At 48.5% G+C, this 20,047-nt stretch overlaps 1 protein-coding gene across 4 annotated transcripts in view; it reads right to left on the bottom strand.

The window, feature by feature from the left end:
* The window catches only part of B3GALT5 (beta-1,3-galactosyltransferase 5), a 31,217-nt gene extending 11,170 nt beyond the window's left edge, over positions 1–20,047 (bottom strand). For 2 of the 4 annotated variants that reach the window (XM_063345339.1, XM_063345309.1), the window contains exon 1: positions 2,092–2,321. The gene's annotated coding sequence lies outside the window, so the exon portion shown is untranslated. Of the gene's footprint in view, positions 1–2,051; positions 2,322–19,901 lie in introns of those variants that run through there. The other 2 variants (XM_063345319.1, XM_063345329.1) reach the window with 2 other exon arrangements.

Raw genomic sequence — 20,047 nt, forward strand, 5'->3', positions numbered from 1 at the left:
AGCCCAGCCCCTGGTGTGGGTGCTTTTTGTCCTTTTTAGGAGCATATTCGGACGGTTTTGACTTATTCCACTTCTGCAGGCGATCCAAACACAGCTGGCACGCAACCAGCAAAGAGGCACCCACTCTCGCAAGTGGAGAAAACAGCAGTGTCTCTGGGGTGCTTCCTCCTTGTTCTCCCTGAAGGACCTTTTCTCATCTTGGTAGTCATTTTTTCCAAACATTCAGCTGAAAAATCTTCTCTTTCACTCTCTGTCTTCCCTTCACCCACTGGGTACCAAATATCCCTTTCCAAGTTTCTCTTCAATGCTAACAGATTTGCTTCTTCTAAGGCTCCCTCTATTCCTACAATCTTCCGTTTATCACTGATGCTAATGAGCATATTTAACTTTTTTAAGAATTGCCTCATGAATCAGCAATTTTACTACAATTACTACTTAACTTGCTATATTCCAAACTCCAGAGCTCATCAAAGATAAGCAATTGTCCACGATGGGATGAATCAGAGCAGCCTTAACCAATATAAACGCATGTGGTTTGTTGTGTTGCACAGGAACAAAATCCAGCTCACAGCCACTCTCTTATCTTCATAAAGAAATCAAGCAATGAGAAAAATTGTTCTTTAAGCTCTTGCTGCCAATGCTATGACTCCAAAAGCCTGATTCTCTGAGCTATAGGAGCACTGTGCTTCAAAAATTGTATGTACGGTGTTTTTGTCCTCCAAAACAAATAATTTATTTTACCCTCATTTACAAGTAGTGCTAGAAGTTGGATTTTTCATCTTAAAAAAAAAAAAAAAAGTCTTTCAGACAGGATGAGGGTCTTGCTCTCCCTTGCAAGCAATCTCAAGCTGCATGAAGGAAGCAGGAAAAGAGCACTGCAGAGAAGAAAGAGCTAAGGAGTTTGTACAAAAAAATGTTCAAAACAGGAAAAATTCCCAGTGAAGACATTCCAACCTCACTCTTAGACCTTTCATAAACGAGTGCTGCTCAGCCCTGCCAATATCACTGTAGGGTTAGGACTTATCAGGATGCTACCTTTCAGATGGTTGGTTTTTTCCCCTATTTTAAGCTGGGGCAGCAATTGCTCGGAGTAGGCGAGCCCGGTGCTCGTGCCGTTCTGTGCCCTTTCGTTTCATGCTGACTCTTGGCACAGTTGTTTTTTATTGCTTGGAGCTTTGCTCTTCCCCCATCGATACCTTGGTCGACCTAAGTCTTTACATTTACATGTCTATTAAAGAGGCAGTCTGGTACTTTTGGAGGGTAACGTTCCTGGGCATCCTTTAGTTTCCACCCAGGGCAGGGATAACCCAGGAACAGCCATTCGGGCTCCCCTCCCCACCCCAGCCCTGCACCAAACACTCACCAGAAGGGACGGCGTCCAGCTCCTCTTCTGATTAGCAGAGATAAGGCAGAAAGCAGAGGAACAGAAATCCCACTGCGGGGCCTTAACGCTGGCAAACACTTTGTAAACAACTACTTGGCTCTAAAAGTGCTGATTATTCACAGTAATGTTTTCAGGGTCCGGCCCAATGGCTGCTTTTTTAATTACTTACCTGTACCTCACAGATCTTCCTCTTTTTAGGCATTTTATCCAGGGTCTCAGCAAACACGCAGGACAGCGAGGAAAACATTGCCCTGCGTTTGTCCTAACTGATCCTGGTCTTTATCTGGGGACAGGCTCACAGGCTGCCAAAACATTTTCCCGTCTCAAAACACACACTACCTTCTCACCGTCAAATAAGTATACTCCTCATGCCAATTAGCGTGATGCACCTCATCATCCCTTTTACCAGGATGGGCATTGCAGTCCAGAGACCTCGGCCGAGCCCCGGGCCACCATGGGGCCACACGCTGCTCAGCTCAGGCAAGTGGCTTCCCCGGGTAGGGAGGTCTGGACTTTGATCCCAGTCTTCGAAGCGGGTTTGCACCTGCCACCTCTCTTATCTTGCTCTCCTAACCCAGCCGCGGAGGTCAGAGAGTTTGGGAAAGTGGGTGACTCATGTCCAAGGACACATCCATAGGCAAACAGACTCTCCCACCCACGGTCATACCTGCAGTTGGAGTTCGGGAAAGAAATGGGCAGCTCCTCACCTCAGACGCCTGCAGAGCATCCTCCGGCGGCTCTGGCCATATTGCTGCAGCGAGGGAAGAGCAGCTTCCTACTGGGAAGTGCTGGCTCCAGTTTGGGAAGTCTCCCCTGATCCCCCGGCAGCCCAGCCATCCCCGGCCAGGCGGTGCATGATCTGTCTGTGTCTCCGGAGCGAGAAGGCAGCGATGCGGCAGCGGCAGCGGTAACCTGAGCTCCCTGCCTGTCTCTTCCCTCTCTCCCTCCTCCTTCCCTCCCTCTCTCCCTCCCTCTCCCTGCCTCCCTCCCTCCCGCTCTCCCGTAGGTAGCAGACCAACTGTACAGCTGCAGCTCCATCGGCAGGGAAGGGAAAGTTAGGAACTGTCTACAGATGTTTTTATTTTGCATATTTTGGATGGGAGGGGGGAGGCGATGGCCTCCCAGGCGCCGGAGCGGTGCTCACGGAGCTGGAAATCATGTCAGAGCAGAGCCAGCCCTTGCCAGCGCTGGGAAAGTTCAGCTCCGCGCTCCCAATTAGGAGCGATACTGCCTTGATTTGCACAGTGGGAGAGAAATCTCCCTCTGCTAAAAAGGCTGCATTGAGGCACCTCAGAGTCACGGGATTTTCCCTGATGAGGAATGACAACCTGGTGAAAAGGGCAAAAGGGAGCAAACACCACCCTGCGCGCACCCCCGGGCAGCATCAGTGGGGTGGCAGCACCCCGACTCGCAGTCCTCGGTCCCCACTCTCTGCCTGGTCGCTTCCTCACCCCTTTCCTCGGATCCCCGTGTTTGCTCGACCCCGACACTTTGCTGTTTGGGCACCAGTTCGGGTTCAGGGCAGCGCTCCGCCCCAGGCAGAGCCAAGCCTTTGCTCTAGGGCTTGGCCCAACTCCAGGGGAGACGTCTCACCCCCGTCCAGGGCCACTTTCAATACATCTGGATGCAAGTGGAGAAGTGCAGCATTTTTACCTTTGCCTATATGCAAACTGTCACCTGGTGATAGCAATCAATAACGGGAAGTTTCACATGACAACGATTATTGAAGAACATGGCTTCAAGGAACTACATTTCTCTCCTAAGTGCTGCAAGCTCAAGCAGGAAAGAGTACTTCCAAATAAATGTTATAGATAAAGCAGCCCATTTAATAGCAACACACCCGCTAACAATTTCAGGAGTTGGAATTTCTAGCAAGAAATATTTGCCTTGATTTGTCATTGTCATTTTTGAAACAGGTTGTTCTAGCGCAGCATGAAAAACGAGAGACGAATCAATCACTATGGGCTGCTGGCAGCTCCCTTTCTTCTCCCCCTCCGCTCCAAGGCTAGAGATGGATAGATGTCGTGAAGGAGACATAGTTTGCTTATTCTAGTTTGCAGGAGGAATACAAGAACAGAGGTTCAGATCCAATGCCAGATTTGCTGCAGAGAGTGCTGCGCCTGGACGAGGGACATTTTCCCATGGAAAATGGGAATCCGGCAGAGGGCTAGGGCTCACAGCTCTGCTCGCAGAGCTCCTGCACATCACATCGCTCCCCAGCTGCCCTCGGGGCTGGTCCTGTCCAAGGAGCTTGCTGAAAAGGGAATGCGTGTTTCATATCAAACCTGTTTCCATTCCCTTCAGCTATGCCCGTGACAGCTAGTGCTCCCAGCTCGCCACGTGAGTTTTAGCCGTTTGCTTCTCCGCGGCTTTTAACCTGCCCAGCTGTCGTTAAAGCCAGGGAGACTCGAGGGCGTTCGCTCTCTGGCAGGACTGTGCGCTGCTAAGTACACACTGCGCTCGGAGATTACACAGGGTAATGTCTGGGAGGGGCAGAAGAGGGAGAAAATTAAACTCTAAAATATCTAGTCTTTGCGCTGTGGGAAAAACCAACAAGCCAACAAGCAAAATCTACTTCTCTATACCTCTGATTCAGGATTGCGTTTGCTGTGTAAGTCCACCTCTACTCCAGGAAAGGATTTAAGCAGAGTAATGTAAACATATGCCTATATTTCATTACCAGTAAATTTAAGTCAACAATATGTCTACATGGAGTCAGGCCTCAGAGAGTGAGTCAGGGCTTAAATCAGTGTTGTAATTGAACTAAAATAATCTAAGCCTTCTCTAAAAGCACATAGCTTTAACCTGTCACATCAAATGAAAATTATATACTTAAACTATAATCTTCCTGTTCCCTTAGTCATCAAAAGAGGCTAGATCAAATTAAAAAACAAGAGGGCATGGATGCCGCTTAGCTGGGTGAGGAGGAGGTGGGGTTCATGGATATTCGGCTTGAACCAAGAGGTATTTCTGCCTTCCAAACCGGAGCCACCCCCAAACTCAGCTCCTCCAGCACCCCCATCCATATCGCTCCTTTCTCCTTCGAGCAGGAAACTGGCAGCCTGAAACCCCGATTGCGTTGGTGGCTCTATATTGTCATCTCCCCTGACAAGTAACGTTTGTTGGACGTGGCCTCGCTAAGTGACAGTGCATATTTCCACATACGAGCTCGTTCAAGCGGAAGGCAGCAGGCAGAGATAAGGTCAGAACTGCAAACACCCTTCAGATGATGCCGCTGTTTGGTTTGGGTTTAGGTTTGCTGGGCTTTGTTTTGCAGCAGTAAGAAAAATGTGAATAGGAGCTCTGTCCTTGGGTTTTTCTGAACGCTTGTGCTGATAAGACAGCTGTGGGTGCGGCAGAGAAGCACTTGCAGCTGAAGAGGGTAAGTGATTTACAGGGTGTATACTCCGTGTGGGTATGGGTTGTTTTAACGGCTTTGTTACCTGACGGGAAGTTTCAAGGCTATTCACTTTAATGCAAAATTAAATCCAATTTTCGTATAGGAGTTTTCAAGATTTTTCCACACCGAATCTACACAGATTTACTTCAGTCGGGAGGAGGACTTTTGTGGAAACAACAGCACCATCCCTTCAATAAGCACAGTTTATGCTATAAAGGCATTAATAGCAGTGCAGATCAATCTAATATGAGGAAATTTGTTACCAATAAAACCTGCTTGTGTAGCAGCAAAATGGTGCCTACCCTCAGATTTACAGTATTATCATTCTACCGATGCAAAACCATACCTTGGGCAGACAGTGCAAGCTCCATTGGTAACCTAGGCACACCAGATACCTCACTACGCACGAAGCTTTATCTGTATGACAGCACCTCTGCTAGGGGGAAGGCGGGAACAGTGATCACTTCATTCTAACAAAATATGTAAAATTCTACAATAACATTGTCCTGGTCTGAGGTAAAACAGAACTAATTTGCTTTCACTAATTTTACTTTTCTGCTAAGCCTTTTCTAACTAACTGAACTCCTTGAAATTAACGGCGTATTTTTCAGACAGTAGTGCGCTTCCAGAGCGATAAATCCTGATGTTTATAATTTATGCCAAGGAAAGGTACGCAGAGAGGCTCCAGCTTGTACTTATTGCTATAACAACCAAGGTCAGCTCACTTTGTTAGTTGCCCCGCTGGAGGGTCAGAAGCGGAAAAGCATGTGGGGTCGCACCTGTGGGGAGGAGCAGACAGGACAGGTGACCCAAAACTCCCTCTCGGGGTATTCCATCCCGTCTGCACCATGCTCAGTATAAAAGCTGAGGGATCAAAGGGTCAGTCTCTCTCTTCAATGGTCAGCATCAGAGGAGGACTCTGTCTGTTCATCTGCCTTCGATCCTGATCTATGTATTCCTGAATCCAGGTCCAAAATCCAGTTCCCCTCCATTGCTGAGTCCAGCCTGGGATTTTCCCAGTGTCTGCTGCTGACACGATCATCATCCTGGGAACTTGATACTGGTTTTGTGTCTATTTAATTATTTTCTTTTGGGGTATTATTATATTTTCTTTTTGTTATTAATATTTCATTGAAGTAGTTTAGTTTCTTTTAGACTCATAAGTCTCTTCCTCTCTCATCATTCTCTTCCTGAAGGGAGATGCTCTCCATTCTCTGAAGGGGAGAGAAGTAAAAGAGAGCATCTGCCATTCGTTTTAGCGGCCAGCCCGGCCCAAACAGCTACAAATGTGTACAAACAAGGCTTCAATACCTCCCAGCACCAGTAGCTATCAAAGTAAGTGGGTAGCTAGTGCTGTATGCCATTCCCCACAGCTGACTCCTGCGCCGGTCAATGCTCCTGGGGCTGCATCTCACCCTACTTTAATCCTTCAGAGCACAGAGAGGTTTCTCCTGCTGACCTGCACCCACCCTGGGTCCTGTGTTTCCTCTTTTCCTTTCCCCTTCTTTTCCCCTTCCCTTTGAAACCTTACCTTGCCCTATCCTCTCTGTTGGGCTTAAATGAATCAGCAGGTGGGCTTTTAAGCTGTGTGCAGGTAAACTTATTAACATTTCTAGATCTAGGTATGCTTGTCTAACCGCTGCCTAAAGAGCAAAGGAAGCTGAATTTTTCTGTTTTCGCGTCCTGTTTCCACTCGCTTCTGCAGCGCGGTGATGGGTACAGCTGCTGCTGGGTGCAGTCATGCGTGGTGGCACATGGAGAGGGTTGGGACAGGGACAGGGATGAGGTCAGGGAGGGAGAAGACTGTTTCCCTCCTTGGCAGGGCTGGGTTCAGTGCTACAGCAACAACAGCACTACCAGGCTACAGCACGCCAGTGAAAACAAGAAGTATCAAGTGCATTCTAAAGGAAGTTTACAGAGAGCAAGGCTCCCATTGAAAAAACTCATGCACACTGTTCATATGACTAAGTGTTATACTCATTCGGTGGCTTTGTAGTCTTTTGTACAGCAGATTGCGCCTGCTTGGTTCCAGTTGTAGCACGCTACATCCCAACAGGAAGCCACTCATGAAAAGGCTGGAGACCAAATACACACAAGACTCTTTAACAAAATAGTTTCGCGTTTGTAGGGAAAGATCTGAAGCTGCTCATAGCTGTTCACACCCTAACTTTGCATACATGAGTAAAGCTAATCAGTAAAAGGATATTAAAAAGTGGGTTAATGGAACTGCTTAAATATACTTATTGGGCTTTAAAAGTTTCTTTAACTGATCTTCACAAAGGATATGGAGTTCTTAATGTCAGTTTTGTTCGTGCATGCCTAATATCAGGTTCTACCCTTTATTTGTAAGAAAGCATGCTAGTAATACATGAAAAAAATTTTATTCAGAAATGAGAAGCAAAGTGTTCTGATTTCCTTTAACATACATCAGTAACGATTTTCTGCTAGCTAAGCCAAACTCTTACAGTCTAATTATTTCTGTATGTGACTATGAATAGGCCTTGCAAAGTATGAAGAAAAACTTCAGTGGGTCCAGGAGTGTCTCCACCTCCTGCTGAAGCTGTGAATTTATTTCTTAACCAATTACAGCACTGACTCAACGGAAGACCTTAGACGTGTGGAGTGTGACTTTTCATTTCATCCTGTACAAAAACTTCAATCTCTCCTCATCCTTTTGTCATTCTTGTCATTATTATTTCCACTGCTAATTACTAGTGGAGCCTGGAGCAATCCAATCTGCCGAGAAGAGCCGATGCTGCGCCTTACGGCGCGGTCTCCTGAGGATGGGAGCAGAAACGTGCTCATAGCATCTTCCTCAGTGAGTTGACGCTGCAGGCCGGGTGGATGCTGGCTGTGCCCGGTGCCATGTGGCCAGCTCTGGCTGTCACCCACCGTCCGGCTGGCACATGGCCCTGGGCACCATCCCACAGCTCTCACCAGCACTTGGTGGGGTTCGGCTGAACGGCAGTTTGCCTTTCAGAATGGAACCCCAGCTTGACTTAGGGCCTGTGAGCGACACAAAAACTTTGTGCTTCTACTGATAAGCTGCCTGAATAGCTAACCATTCGGACTGCAGGGGTGGTTTGCCTTATTTCTTGCTATGCTTTTGGTGTCCTGCCCAGGGGAGTTGCCTTGTCTCTCTGTCAGCAGACACAGATTGCTATCGAGCTGCCTTTTGAGTTTCTTATGAATAAGCTGGACAAAAATTTCCCTGCAGTTATCTTAAACTGCGAGTGAGTGAAGACAAGGCCCCCACATCTTCAGTGCCAGTGCAGCACAGGAGGCTGCCTGATGCTGACTGTGGCGTGGTGGCTTTGGGAACCAGAGGTTTCCTCGCCGCTGCTGCGAGGACTCATTAGCCATAACCTCCATTAACACGGTGCTGCATTTGTCTCCTGTGCTCTTTCCATCACTCCCAGGTTTCTTCCTGAAGACCCTGAAGCCTTCTCTCCACCATGACCACTAGGTGAACCCCAGCTCCGCATGGCGCTCAGCCCTCTGTGCCCTCCAAGGATGGACCCAGCTCTGCCAGCCACAGCACTGTGGGGTTCGGCCACTGTTCCCTGCTGGCCTCACAGCTGGCCAGGGCTCAAAAGTTTCACCTACAAAGGTGACCTACATAGAGCTGCCGGCTCGCTCCTTGGTCCCCTCCTTGCTAGGCTGAGCGATCTGAGCTGATTACGTCCCTGTTTGCCGGGCTGTTTTGCAGGGTCTGGGCCCTGTTAACTCTTCCCATCACTTCCGCATCCCTCCTTGAGCATGAGACCAAGGTCCGACAGAGTACCCTGGACAAAAAGGTACCACTGGTGCTCTCAAGTGCCACCGAACCTTCCCACATCCCTCCTGGTACAGCATCTGGTAGCTGGGCTTCAAGCCATTTAGGCTTTAGCTAAGACACATGGCTTATTTCAGTGAACAGGGCAGGTTATGAAACGCTGGAGCCATCGGAAAGGTACAGCACAGCCTCCCCCTCCCTGCCTGTGCTGTTTCGGGTCTCTCCTGGACGGAGCCTTCAGCACATCTCTGTGAGGAGGAGTCTGGAGTGGCAAGGGCTGGACACTACCAGGCGTCACTACGTCTGCCCCAGGAACCAGTGGCTCCCCGAGCCCCCCCCACAAATGTCTTTTCTCACAGCAGGCACCGAGCACTGCCTTACGACCATGATGATAATCAAATCATATGCTCCAGGGCTTCGCCCTGCAGGAATAAGGAAAGCAGGGGGGTTGGCTACTGTCCACCACACAATTAACTGGAAGTAAGCAGAGGCTTTTCATTCGTTTGTGTCTCTTTTCCTTGTCCTCCCTTTTCAAGAAACAAAAAAAAAAAAAAAAGAAAAACCCTCACAGTTGGGTGCAGAACCCTGAGCCACAACAGCCGCAAAGCCATAAAGTGTGTGCCCGCTCGTATGCCCTCATTTCCCTTCAGGAAGGGGTTTCTGCCCCCAACCCCACGGCCTGACGTGGGGGGCAGGGAACGGATGGGGCAGACACAAAAGATTTGCTTTTGTCCTGCACCATGGGTTATGTCTTGGCCACCTGACCTTCTGTGTGCCCACCACCTGCCTTCTGGCCCCATCTGCAGTGGTCCCATCCTGAGCAGCTCATTATTCCCCCCTTGCACAAGAAACCAAACAGCAGCTTGCAGGGCACATCCACTCTATGGAGCCTTGCAAAAAGGCATGCACACAGGCTGGATGCCTAATGTCAACCTTTCTTCTCCCTGCGTGGCACCGTGTTATCTTCCACCTGTAGTAGTGAGGCAGTCATGGAAAGCCGAGGAGATGGACAGGAGTCACCATGGACCTGTGTGAGTCCAAGGGAGGGAACCTGGCTGTTGGGATGCTCGTTGTAGGCTCAGCGTGGGGCAGCTGGTGCCTGGAAGCCCTCGTTGGATGGAAAGCATCTACAGTCTCCCCGTGGGGACGTGCTATGGATGAGGTGAGCGATGGCACAGATCACATCTCCTTCCCTCCTGAAGGAACGGCACCACCCAGACAAGGATGCAGTCCCTGGGAAATAACGGTTGAAAACCATGTTTAACATAACTCCCACTCCTTCCCTTCCAGCCTTATCTGCCTGCAAATATTTTCCCAGCATCTGAGCGTCGTTATCTGGTACGTAGCTTGAGATGAAGGTTTTGATGGAGCTTGACTGGAGCGCCAGAAAACTGCTCACTCAGTTATGGCTCTGACAAATGGATCCCTCTGAGCTGCTGAGTTTAATGTGTTGGTTTTTTATTTATTATCAGTATGTTCCTGTTCTGGGCCGGTGAGAGAGCAAATGCCAAGGGGAAGGTATCCAAATAGTGTATTTTTGATCTGGCTCAAAACAAGGGCTGTCAACAGGAAAGTTGCAGGTCATTTGGGTTAAAACCACACCAAAGCTTCCAAATTCAAAAAACAAAGTACTATCTTCTCCTTATTTTGTCTCTTTGCTGCATTTAAAAGAAACACCAGTATTTGTCAGAGGGAAAATAGTTCCCAAAATAATTCCAGCACATTTCTAGAAAGCTCGCAGGATGCTTTTCACCAGAGCACCAGCAAAGGAGAGAGCCAGAACAACCGACCTGAATTTACCAGCGAGCGCTCAGCCAGGGTGCCACCTCTGCACGGCTAGCGAGGACCAGAGCAAGGGACGGTGACATGCCACCCTGCGTGGCAGCACGTGTCCGCAGCAGAGCTGCACCCCACCTCAGCAGGGCTCGGGCTGGCAGACGCACCATGAGGAGGAACGGGAGGTCCTGCTTGCAAACACAGCTGTTGGCAACAGCCTGGGAGGCGAGATGAGCCCGCGATCTCCTGGGCAATTGCCAACTCTACCCTGCCCGTGTCCTGATGAGTCCCGTAAAGAGCCCAGCAAAGGCACATAATGTTGTCCATCACGTTAAAATTTCACTGAGACATGAGGCGTGTTGTTAAATGCTCACCCTGATGGATGAAGCGGGGCTTTTGCCTTAGCAGACAGGTTTGACTCAAGCCTGGGGTTGCTCGTTGCCGCTATGAGGGACGGCCTGATTCCACCAGCCCTCGTGAGGCCACACCTGCCAGCAGAACTGCACCAACGCCACAGAAACTAAAATCAAGCCCAGTTTAAATCTTCAGACTTTTCACCCGGTGCTGAAGGCAGCAGAGCTGCATCAGCACAAGCGCATCATGGCTGATACGGGCTGTGGCTCTAGCCCGTACCCATGATTTCTAAAGAAGCACTTGGGGCACTACAACACCAGCAGGAACGGCTCCTACACCATTTTTTCCTGGAGCAGGCGGCTCCAAATCCAGCTGAACACAACAAGCCAATCTGCTGTCGGGCATGGCATTGGTATAAAATGGGACGCAAGGGAAATCTCACGCAATATTACTTTCAAAGAGGTTGAAAATTCAAAAAAACTTCTCAACAGAAATTAAATAATTTTTTACTTCATTCCTCTCTGCAATGTTTCCTCTTGGTTTCAAGATGAATTCCAAGGGGCAAAATACGTTTTTCACAAAAGGAAAAAAGGCTGGTCAGTGAACATTTATTTCGTTAAAAACCTGTAACTGATATATAATGCTTTGCCGTGTCAGCATCTGAAATAAAATGATAACAACTTTACCTTTTTTTTCTCAGGGAAACATGGTTTATCGGTACAGTCCTCCATCCACCTGCCCGCAACCCTGCTCTACTCCACTACTTTCTGTTACCTAAGAGTATTATTTGCAATGATTTAGTAAATTGAGCAAAACCGCTGGTTCCACAAGTATTTATCAATGCCTTTTAAATATTTATACTTTAAAAAATGTACAGGTTTTTTTTCTGTGTTGGGTTTTTAGGTCGTTTTTTTTTTTTAAGGTGAGTGACAGTGAATATTGGTAGCCAGATGTCCATCTTCCCGTGATTTCCCAGGTACCTAATTCACACTTGACATTTCCTACATGGACAGCTTCCAACTTTTTTTTTTTTTCTTTGTTGCTTGAGGGCTTGTCCAACACACGAAGCAGGGAAATCGTGGATGAGGACCCAGCCTGCGGAGCAGGGGGTGTGACTCCCTGCTCCCGGCCAGTGGGAGGCGGCTCCCCGGGGACCGCCGGGAGCTCCAGTACTGAAGACCCCCATCCCAACGGGTGCCTTCGGTCTGTCCTTCACCTGCCACTAAGACATTCCTTTCTCCGAAGACATGCCCAGTTGGGGTGGGGATCTCCCTTATTTTTGTATGCTGGGCTGGCACTCGCAGCACTTGCTCTTAATAAGAGGCACCCTCAGAGTATGTAAGAGTCACTAAATAGAATAAGTAGCTGCTGGGACAGGAAGCAGACCCTGCCGAGCTGAAAAGCCCTGATCTTTGTCCTCTGTCCTCTCGGCTGCCCGATGGCAGCCACAGAGCTCAGGTCTCTTCGCAGCCGGGGATGTCACGACTTGCGTGTTTAGCTTTAGCCCTCTTCCACTCTGCCCCATGAAAGACAAGCCTGAAGATGTGGACATCATGGGAGTGTACACAGTGTCCAGCTGAGTATTTATATATTTATTTCTGATTGCTTGCTTGCCAGGTGACTTTTTATGAATGGCATTCTTTTAGTCACGAAAAAAAATTGCAGATATTTTCAACTTGCTTTTCTTATACGTATTTTGTCTTATCTCTAGTTTATATTCCCCTTCTCAACATTCCTTTCTCCAATAGAACGAAACCCTGATCTGCCCCGGATCAGGAGGTGTTGCATGTACCCAGACGCGGGGGTGTCAGCACCCCCCAGGAGCTCCTCTTTTGCATGAGTCAGGCCAGGAAAACTGGCTGCCCACAAGTTCAAAGCTTATTAATCTTTCATACAGCGCAGTAAAACATAGAAGAGCAATAAATGTACCTGTCCTTGTTTCCTCTTGCCCATTAAATCAACTCCCTGCTTTTCGGGATTCAGGAAATGGAATTGTAATTAAGAAAGGAAAAATTATTTCTGTCTGGAAGCAGTCCTCACGTTAACCACAGCAAAACACACCCCACAGCATTTTACGGAGAAAATTAACGTTGTCCAGTTGGTTCTGCCGCAGCTCCACAAAGGGCTGCTCAGCCCAAAGAGGGCATTCTCCCGCGCGCAGCCGCCGAGGGCACAGATCCCTTCTGCCAGTACGATTTAAAAGTCTCAGCATAATTAAGGATGCCAAACTCAAGTTTTCCTCTTCTGGTCCCCGGGATCAAATATTTGCCAGCCCTAGCGTTGCCACCAGCCTCCAGCACCCACTCGCGCACAGAAAAGCCGCAGAACCACAGCCGAACCCACACACGTGCCGGGAGAACCCACAGCCTCGCTGCCTCCACGCCCCGGGGTCTGCCCAGTTGCCCCGGTTTGAGGTAGAACAGAACGAAAGCGCGACAGCAGTCCTCACAGAGAAATTAAAAACTAATAAAACGCAACAAAAACGTATGGCAGAGTAACAGTACGTGGTGGATGCCCAATAGAAATGGGTACCTCTGAATGAGCAGTATCGGACTGATTTCGCAAGACAAGGCAGCGTCTTGCGAAAACGAACCGTCACGAGCCCCCAGCTCCATCCTGCAAAAGGTATTTTAACCAAACAAAGGGGACAAGTCACTGTCAAAGCGTGAAGCCACCTCTCCGGTAAGTCATCTCTTAATGTCGCGTTGCACCACTATTCCCAAGGCTGCTTCCTTCCACGCACACATCTGCAACAGCGCCTAATTGCAACAGGTGATGAACGAGCCGGCTTCCTTCCCGTTACACCCCATGACCCCTCACTGGGTAAACTATAGACAAATAAGCACAAAACCTTGGTTTATAGCAGTCACCGTTGACTTCTTGCTAGCAAGCAGAAGAGGGCTTTACACTCGCAGAGGCTCTCGCTGTTTCAGTGCAGGAGACTGAGAAAGGGACGTGGCAGCTCTTGCCCCTGGAGATGCTTCTCCCCCTTCCAGGGCAGGACCTGCTGCCCAGGTGCCACCCCACTGGGTGGTAGCACCAAGCCAGGAAGAAGCACTTGCTGCGTTTCTGCTGCAAGTTGGCTTCGCATCTAATTTGGAAATGAAAAATACAGCCTGACAGGCCACCCTTTAGAAGTCTCTGACCTTCACCCGTGGCATGTCGCTAAGCCCTGCTGCCGGCTTTTGGGACTGGGACGCACCCCGCGGGTGACCGTCGGGTGGGCCTGTCTGTAACCCAAAGAGGCTTTGTCGCCTCCCGGGGGATTATCTCGGCGCACATTTCTGAGTCCCGCTTGCTGACGCCGACGGGGATCAAGTGTCCGCCAGGGTCTCGTGATGTTTGAATAGTAGCGGACAGGACTCCAACATGAACCCTTAAGATACCATGCACCAAAATTCCTGTGTTTGTAGCATGTGTCACTTGAGAAAAGATGTTGATGCTGACATTAGGAATAGTAACAGTCAGGCAAAGGTCACTAGAGGTTAAAAATGTCCTGCTAAGAACAGGAGCGCAGAACACTTTGCTAAGCATATATAGCACCGGTTGAATTCACTCTCTTCAGCTACCTCTTAGGTAGTCCAGGCATCCCTAGGTACCAGAATTCCACCAGTGAAATCCCGGTTGCTAACAGCAGCCAGTTTCTTTGCAAAGTCCTGCAAAGTCTCAGCTGTGTCACCACAGGGAAGAGCCACACAGGCGCGTGAAGGGCACCTGTCCTTCCCTGGCTCACCAGCTGCTTCCCCCCTTCAGGTGAGAGACGTTTCCAGATCCTGAAAGTATTCCTGCTGTGATCCCATTTCTCAGTGTGCCGGGCAGCCTGTCCTGTACGTTCAGGATATGCTGTTGTACAGTCAGACTTTCTCCTTGTTTCATTTTTCATGCAGTTTCTCATGATATATAACGTACGATGTGCAGCGTGCATCTGCTGAAGAGATTATTTCGCCTTCCTCCGGAGTAAGTTTCTTCTCCAGATTTACATTACCTCTATTCCTGAGCACAAAACAACTTTCAATAGCCATCATTTTGGGGTATTCCAAATTTGAAAATTTTGAAATTTTGCTGGACTACATCAACCAAGGTCCTGTGGCCTCCTCTCATAAACTGGACAGGGCAAGACCTTGACACCTGAGATAGATAGATAGCTTTTCCCCAATCTCTCAGTGTGAATTTAGCCTTTTTGATTAGAGGTTCAAACATTACACAGTAGCTGCCTCAAAGGAGGTGCCACTGCAGTCCTTTGCAACGTTATTCGGTATTCCCTTCGCTTCTGAAAATAGCTCCTTAGTGCATCTACTTGTCATATTTCTCTTTGCCGCCGCTGCATCACATTACAGCTCCCTGTGGCTTGGAGACGAACCTGTGCACAGAAACCTTTCTCCTCCTGTGCCAATCCCGGGAGGACAGGCTCCCATCTTGCAGCAGACATTCTTATTTGCCTCCAAAGCACATGGTGCTGGTACTCCATACCGCCAAATTTTATCTCGCTTCTGTACTTTGGGGTCTTTCACTTCTTTCTGTGCCACTGTCCTACTGGCAATGCTCCCCAGCCCCCCACCAGTGCCCAACTTCACCAGCACACGCACCCTGTGCTGGAGCCATTGGTTAAACACGGTGCCCAGGACCCATCCTTGGAGGTCTTCGCTACCTTGGGCACATCCCTGTCAGCCCACGGGTGTCTGTCCTTCCCCTCCTTCCCCACCGCATCCTCCTCTCGCCGTGCTGGGCGTCAAGGTGAAGGTGCCCTCACCACCTCCAGCCACAGCTGGGAGATACATCACCCACCCCACCACAGATGGCATGGCTGGGTGACTCCCCATCCAGATTTTGGCCACTCAGGCCCCCAAGGTCCTGCCAGACCCCCTTCCTCCAGCTCCTGCGTCTGTCCACGATGGGCCACACCAGCAGCTGCTCTGAAACCAGCCCGAGGCTGGCCAGAAGCTGAGTATAATTTTCTTTTATTGCCTCTAGCTCGCATCAAAATCTGATTAGGAGCACATGGACGCCGGTATCAGACCCATTTAAGTTGAATGCAGCCAATATTAATGCAGCATGCCACATCATTAAAATACAGCAATGCTTTAATCCTTATGGAAAAGTACTGGAGGACATAGAAAGCCAAAATGCCTCTAAAAACTCCATGCTCCATTGTTGACTGCTGGGAATGGCTCACATGCAATGACCAAAAGATGTTCCCTGGATTTTCGCCCCCATTTTCTCTCTCATTTTTCCTGCTTTTCCTTCCCTCCACCCCAGACGAGGTGAGAAACATCACTGAGTTAGTGCCAAGCTTTCCCACCCGAGCTGCTGCTGCTGAGTTAGCTATAGGGACTGCAGGAGCACCCTTTTTTGGGGGGAGCCCAGGAGAAGCAGCCGTCAGCAGCCTGGCCCTTTCCAGCTGCCACCCCGCGGGGCTGCTGCGGCGGGGATTATGGACTGGGGTTTGGAACAAGATGATCTTTAAGGTCCCTTTCAACCCAAACCGTTCTATGATTCTATGATTATCGTCTCCCCAGCAAGAGGGATGCCGAAAGAAGATGCACCTGCTTTATTTATTTCTTTGGAGCTTATTGCGAAGGCAATTAACTTCCATTAAAATAAAAAGAAAGAAAGAAAAATCCCCACGGTGGGGCGGGGGGGGAGGGGAAACACAGGCTGGGCAGCAAGAAAAAAGGCGGCTCGTGTGCTTTGTGCTGCCCAGCAAGCCCCGGGACTGCTAACTTTATCAGGGTAATGCAATTTTGAAGGCTAAAGCCGGCAATAGCAGGCGTCACCACTGCTCAGCAGCTGCTCTGGCTCTGAGCTTCGCCAGCCGCCTCTGCTCTGCCCCACCAGGGGCTGGGGGGGGGGCTGGGGGGTGGATTTAGTCGCACACTCACACACAAATGTTCCTCTGGCACAGTAAGCCACTAATTAAGAAAAACTATTTAAACTCTCTTCTAGCCTTTACTGGTCAAACTTCGTAAAGCTTGAAGGTCAAAAAAAAAGAAAAAAAAAAAAGAGAAGAAGAAAAAAATTCCCAGAAAGCTGGAAATTGGAACTGACAGAAAAATGGCCTCCATCCAGCATCCCGTCCTTAAAGTCAGGGGAGCAGAAGCCGCCGTGCTTTGCTACCAGCTCCGCAGCCATCGCTCCGCGTGGGCCACCAGCTGAGATTGCTCTGCCTGCTCTCTCCCCCACCTCTATCCGCTCCCACCCCCAATGTGTCCCTGCACCTATCTTGAAGTCACCTCCTGTGCTCACCGGGACTCTGCTGCAGGACAGGCGGCACGTGATGGCAGCAGGAGAGATGAAGTCCTCCCAGCCCAAAGAGGAGAATGGCTCTCGAGTGCCCAGCTTGGGCCACCACCAACTCAGCTTAAACTACCGAGCGTTGCCGTCCAGAGCTGCTTGCAGCAGCGACAGGATAGTTTTTATCCTAACTCTGGAAGCAGCGTGCTTACCAGCTGCCAGCACGTCGTGTCCGCGATGGGAGGATGGTTTCCTCGGGCCACCCTCCAGCTGTGGGTACCTCCCAGCCGTCTGACGGGACCGAGGAGGTTGACCCTCCCCAGGGGTCCCTCTCTGCTGCGCCAAGGTGGGGAGAGCAGAAGTGGGGGGTGCATGGGGACTTCCTCCATCTCGTCAGCTGGGCTCTGAGCTAGTGACTCGGGAGAGGGGAAAACACCCACAGCAGCACGCAGCTACGGGGCTTCTGCACGGGGTGTACCCCGGAGTGAGGTGGGTTGACGACAGGTTTCTCTTCAGTCTTTGGTCTGCTGAGCCTCACGAGATGCTAACGGCTTTTTTCCACTCCTATCAGCAAAATCACAGCTAGCTAACAGGAAGGAACTCCGTGTGACATCCTTTCCTACATACATAAAAAAGTAGCTTCTGCAATTTCAGAAATACGTTCTAAACTTTTTCAGTGATGTAGGAAACCCAGATGAGTTCTGTTCAGCTTCAAAATGTACTGCTTAGTCAAGATGTAAGCCATATGAATCTGACTAGATTCAAACAACTATAAACAGATGCGTATTTTGGAGGACAGCTTGTGACATAGGTGTGTGTAGATACATGCTTGTTAAACTATGAGAGAATGGAGACACTGCCACACTTGGTATTTTCTAAGAGGAATCCCCAAAGAGCCTTTTTGCAGGTTCAATTCTGATCTAGGCCAGTGAGCAACAAAGAGAGAAAGGTGACCATTTCTTTCAGCCATTTCTTCTGCAGGCTGCTTAATAGAAGAGTTAGGTGAGAAAGCAGTGAAGATATAATGTAAAGGAGAAGGTGGTTTTGATAGTTGTCAAATATCAATACTATGGAAAAAAAAGTACAAATTAACATTTTTCATGTGGAATGGACAACTCAGAAGCAAAAAACCTTATCAAAGGAAGATGCAGTTATATTTTCATCTTTTGATCAGTGCATTGATTCTTCGATTTTATTCCCTTAAATATTCTACAAGTATTTTCTCACTTTCATAAGGAAAGTAAGGTGCAAGGAAGTTAACTGACTAGTCTGCGGTCAAAAATGGCTTTGGATGAGCTGGTATCAAAACTCAGCTTCTCTTAAACCTGGTGACAACTTTATTCCTCACAAATCAAACATCCTGAAAGAGAAAGGTATTGTTCCTTAAAGAAATTGTGATCAGTGTAAAGCAGTTCCAGGTGTTCTCAGAGATTCAACCTTCATCATTCTGAGATAAGGATAGTTCTTTATCCCTGGAGGTATTCAAAAGACACGTAAATGTGGTGCTTCAGAACATGGTTTAGTGGTGGAATTGGCAGTGTTAGCTTTATGGTTGGACTCAATGAGTTTATGGTTTATGGTTGGGTCTTTTCCAACCTGAATGACTGAAAACATTCAGTGACAGAAAGTCATGGCCACATGCAAAACCATGGTTGGTATGGTCTGAAGCAGGGGAATGCACAGCAGGTACTTCCATGTCTAATTTGGACTCTAGTGCCCTTGATTTGTGATATTAAGCATGTCATCCCACCTCTGTACCTTAGTTCCCCATGAGCAAAAGGGAGACGGTAACTCATTAAGAATGAGTCCCGGCTGAGAATTGTTGTTCCCTCTGTTTGCTTTATGCACGGCAATGACTTTGCAACTGGAGGAACGGCAAGCATTCTTCACGATATTTGACATCCAATCCCAAACTTCCAGCCTGCCTTCTGAAGAAATTACTATCTCGCATTTTCAGCTTCCCTGATTGTTTGTCAAGCGTATTTCCTACCTTCTGAAGTTGTCGAAGGATGCAGATAAACAGTCTTATCTCCTTTAACACTGATATTCTTGCAGTAAACAGCAAGTATTATTATTATTTGGAAGGCAGGTGAACAGATGTGGTTCTGGAAAGGTGGCCAGAAACACTGACTGGGGGCAAGTGCCGTACTGACAAAACTACTGAACAGTTTAATTTCTCCTCAATTAATTTCCCTTAGAGTTCTCTTCGAAGAAAACCTCTTACAAAATTTGTTGGCTCAAAAGTGCTCTCATGCAAGAGACAGCACGGCCCAGGTTGCCTTCAGGACCTGTTATTCAAAACCCTGTATTACTAGCAACAGAATGAAGTTCCTAAAACTCATTTTCCTAGAAAACAAACCATCGACTACCCCTATCTACTTAGTTGCTTTGCGATGATACTTGTAGTCACTTCTTTTACACTTCAGCAGTCTGATGAACTTGGCAGTTAATTGTTTTAAAGTGCAAACAGCCACCACCCTCTGACATACATGGATATGTAGGAAGCATAGCTTGAAGCCTTTCTAATTTTAGCTTGTTTTGGTATACTAGAAGTTTCTGGCATCAATCATCCAAGGAAAACACCCTACATACCATAGTGTCACAAAAAGCAGCGTCCTGTTGTGTTTAACGGGGGGCATCCCAGTTTGTGTTTAACTGGGGGATTTTGCATCCACGGTTTCCCGAAGCACGTGAAACACCAGGTACGGAGTGTGCCCTGTCAACCACCTGCAGTTGCTTTCTCCCAGTAAAATATAAATGATATAAAAATGCAGACGGTATGTTTTCAAATGCATTTTAGTCAATAGCTCACATCTTTGTGCCACAGATTTTTCATTCAGCTGTAGTTAGAAAAGACTTAATTCTTTGCCTGGTCGCACTAAATTACCGCAGAAAGTATTAAGCTTATGTAAGCAGAATTAGCGTTACAGCTAAAATCACCGAGCAGCAGTCAGCTTTCGGTTTATCCTTTGCATACTCACAACCTCCTTTCCGTCCGGCAGCCAACGACGATCAGCATGGGACAGAGAGCGTTATCCCACGGAAGGCACCACAGAGCTGTGCTGCGAGTACCACCCTCCGATGTCCCCTTTGCTCCCTCACCACACGCTGAGCCCAACCTCAGCCA

The sequence above is a fragment of the Chroicocephalus ridibundus genome, chromosome 1, assembly GCF_963924245.1.
Source record: "Chroicocephalus ridibundus chromosome 1, bChrRid1.1, whole genome shotgun sequence".
Lineage (NCBI taxonomy): Eukaryota > Metazoa > Chordata > Aves > Charadriiformes > Laridae > Chroicocephalus > Chroicocephalus ridibundus.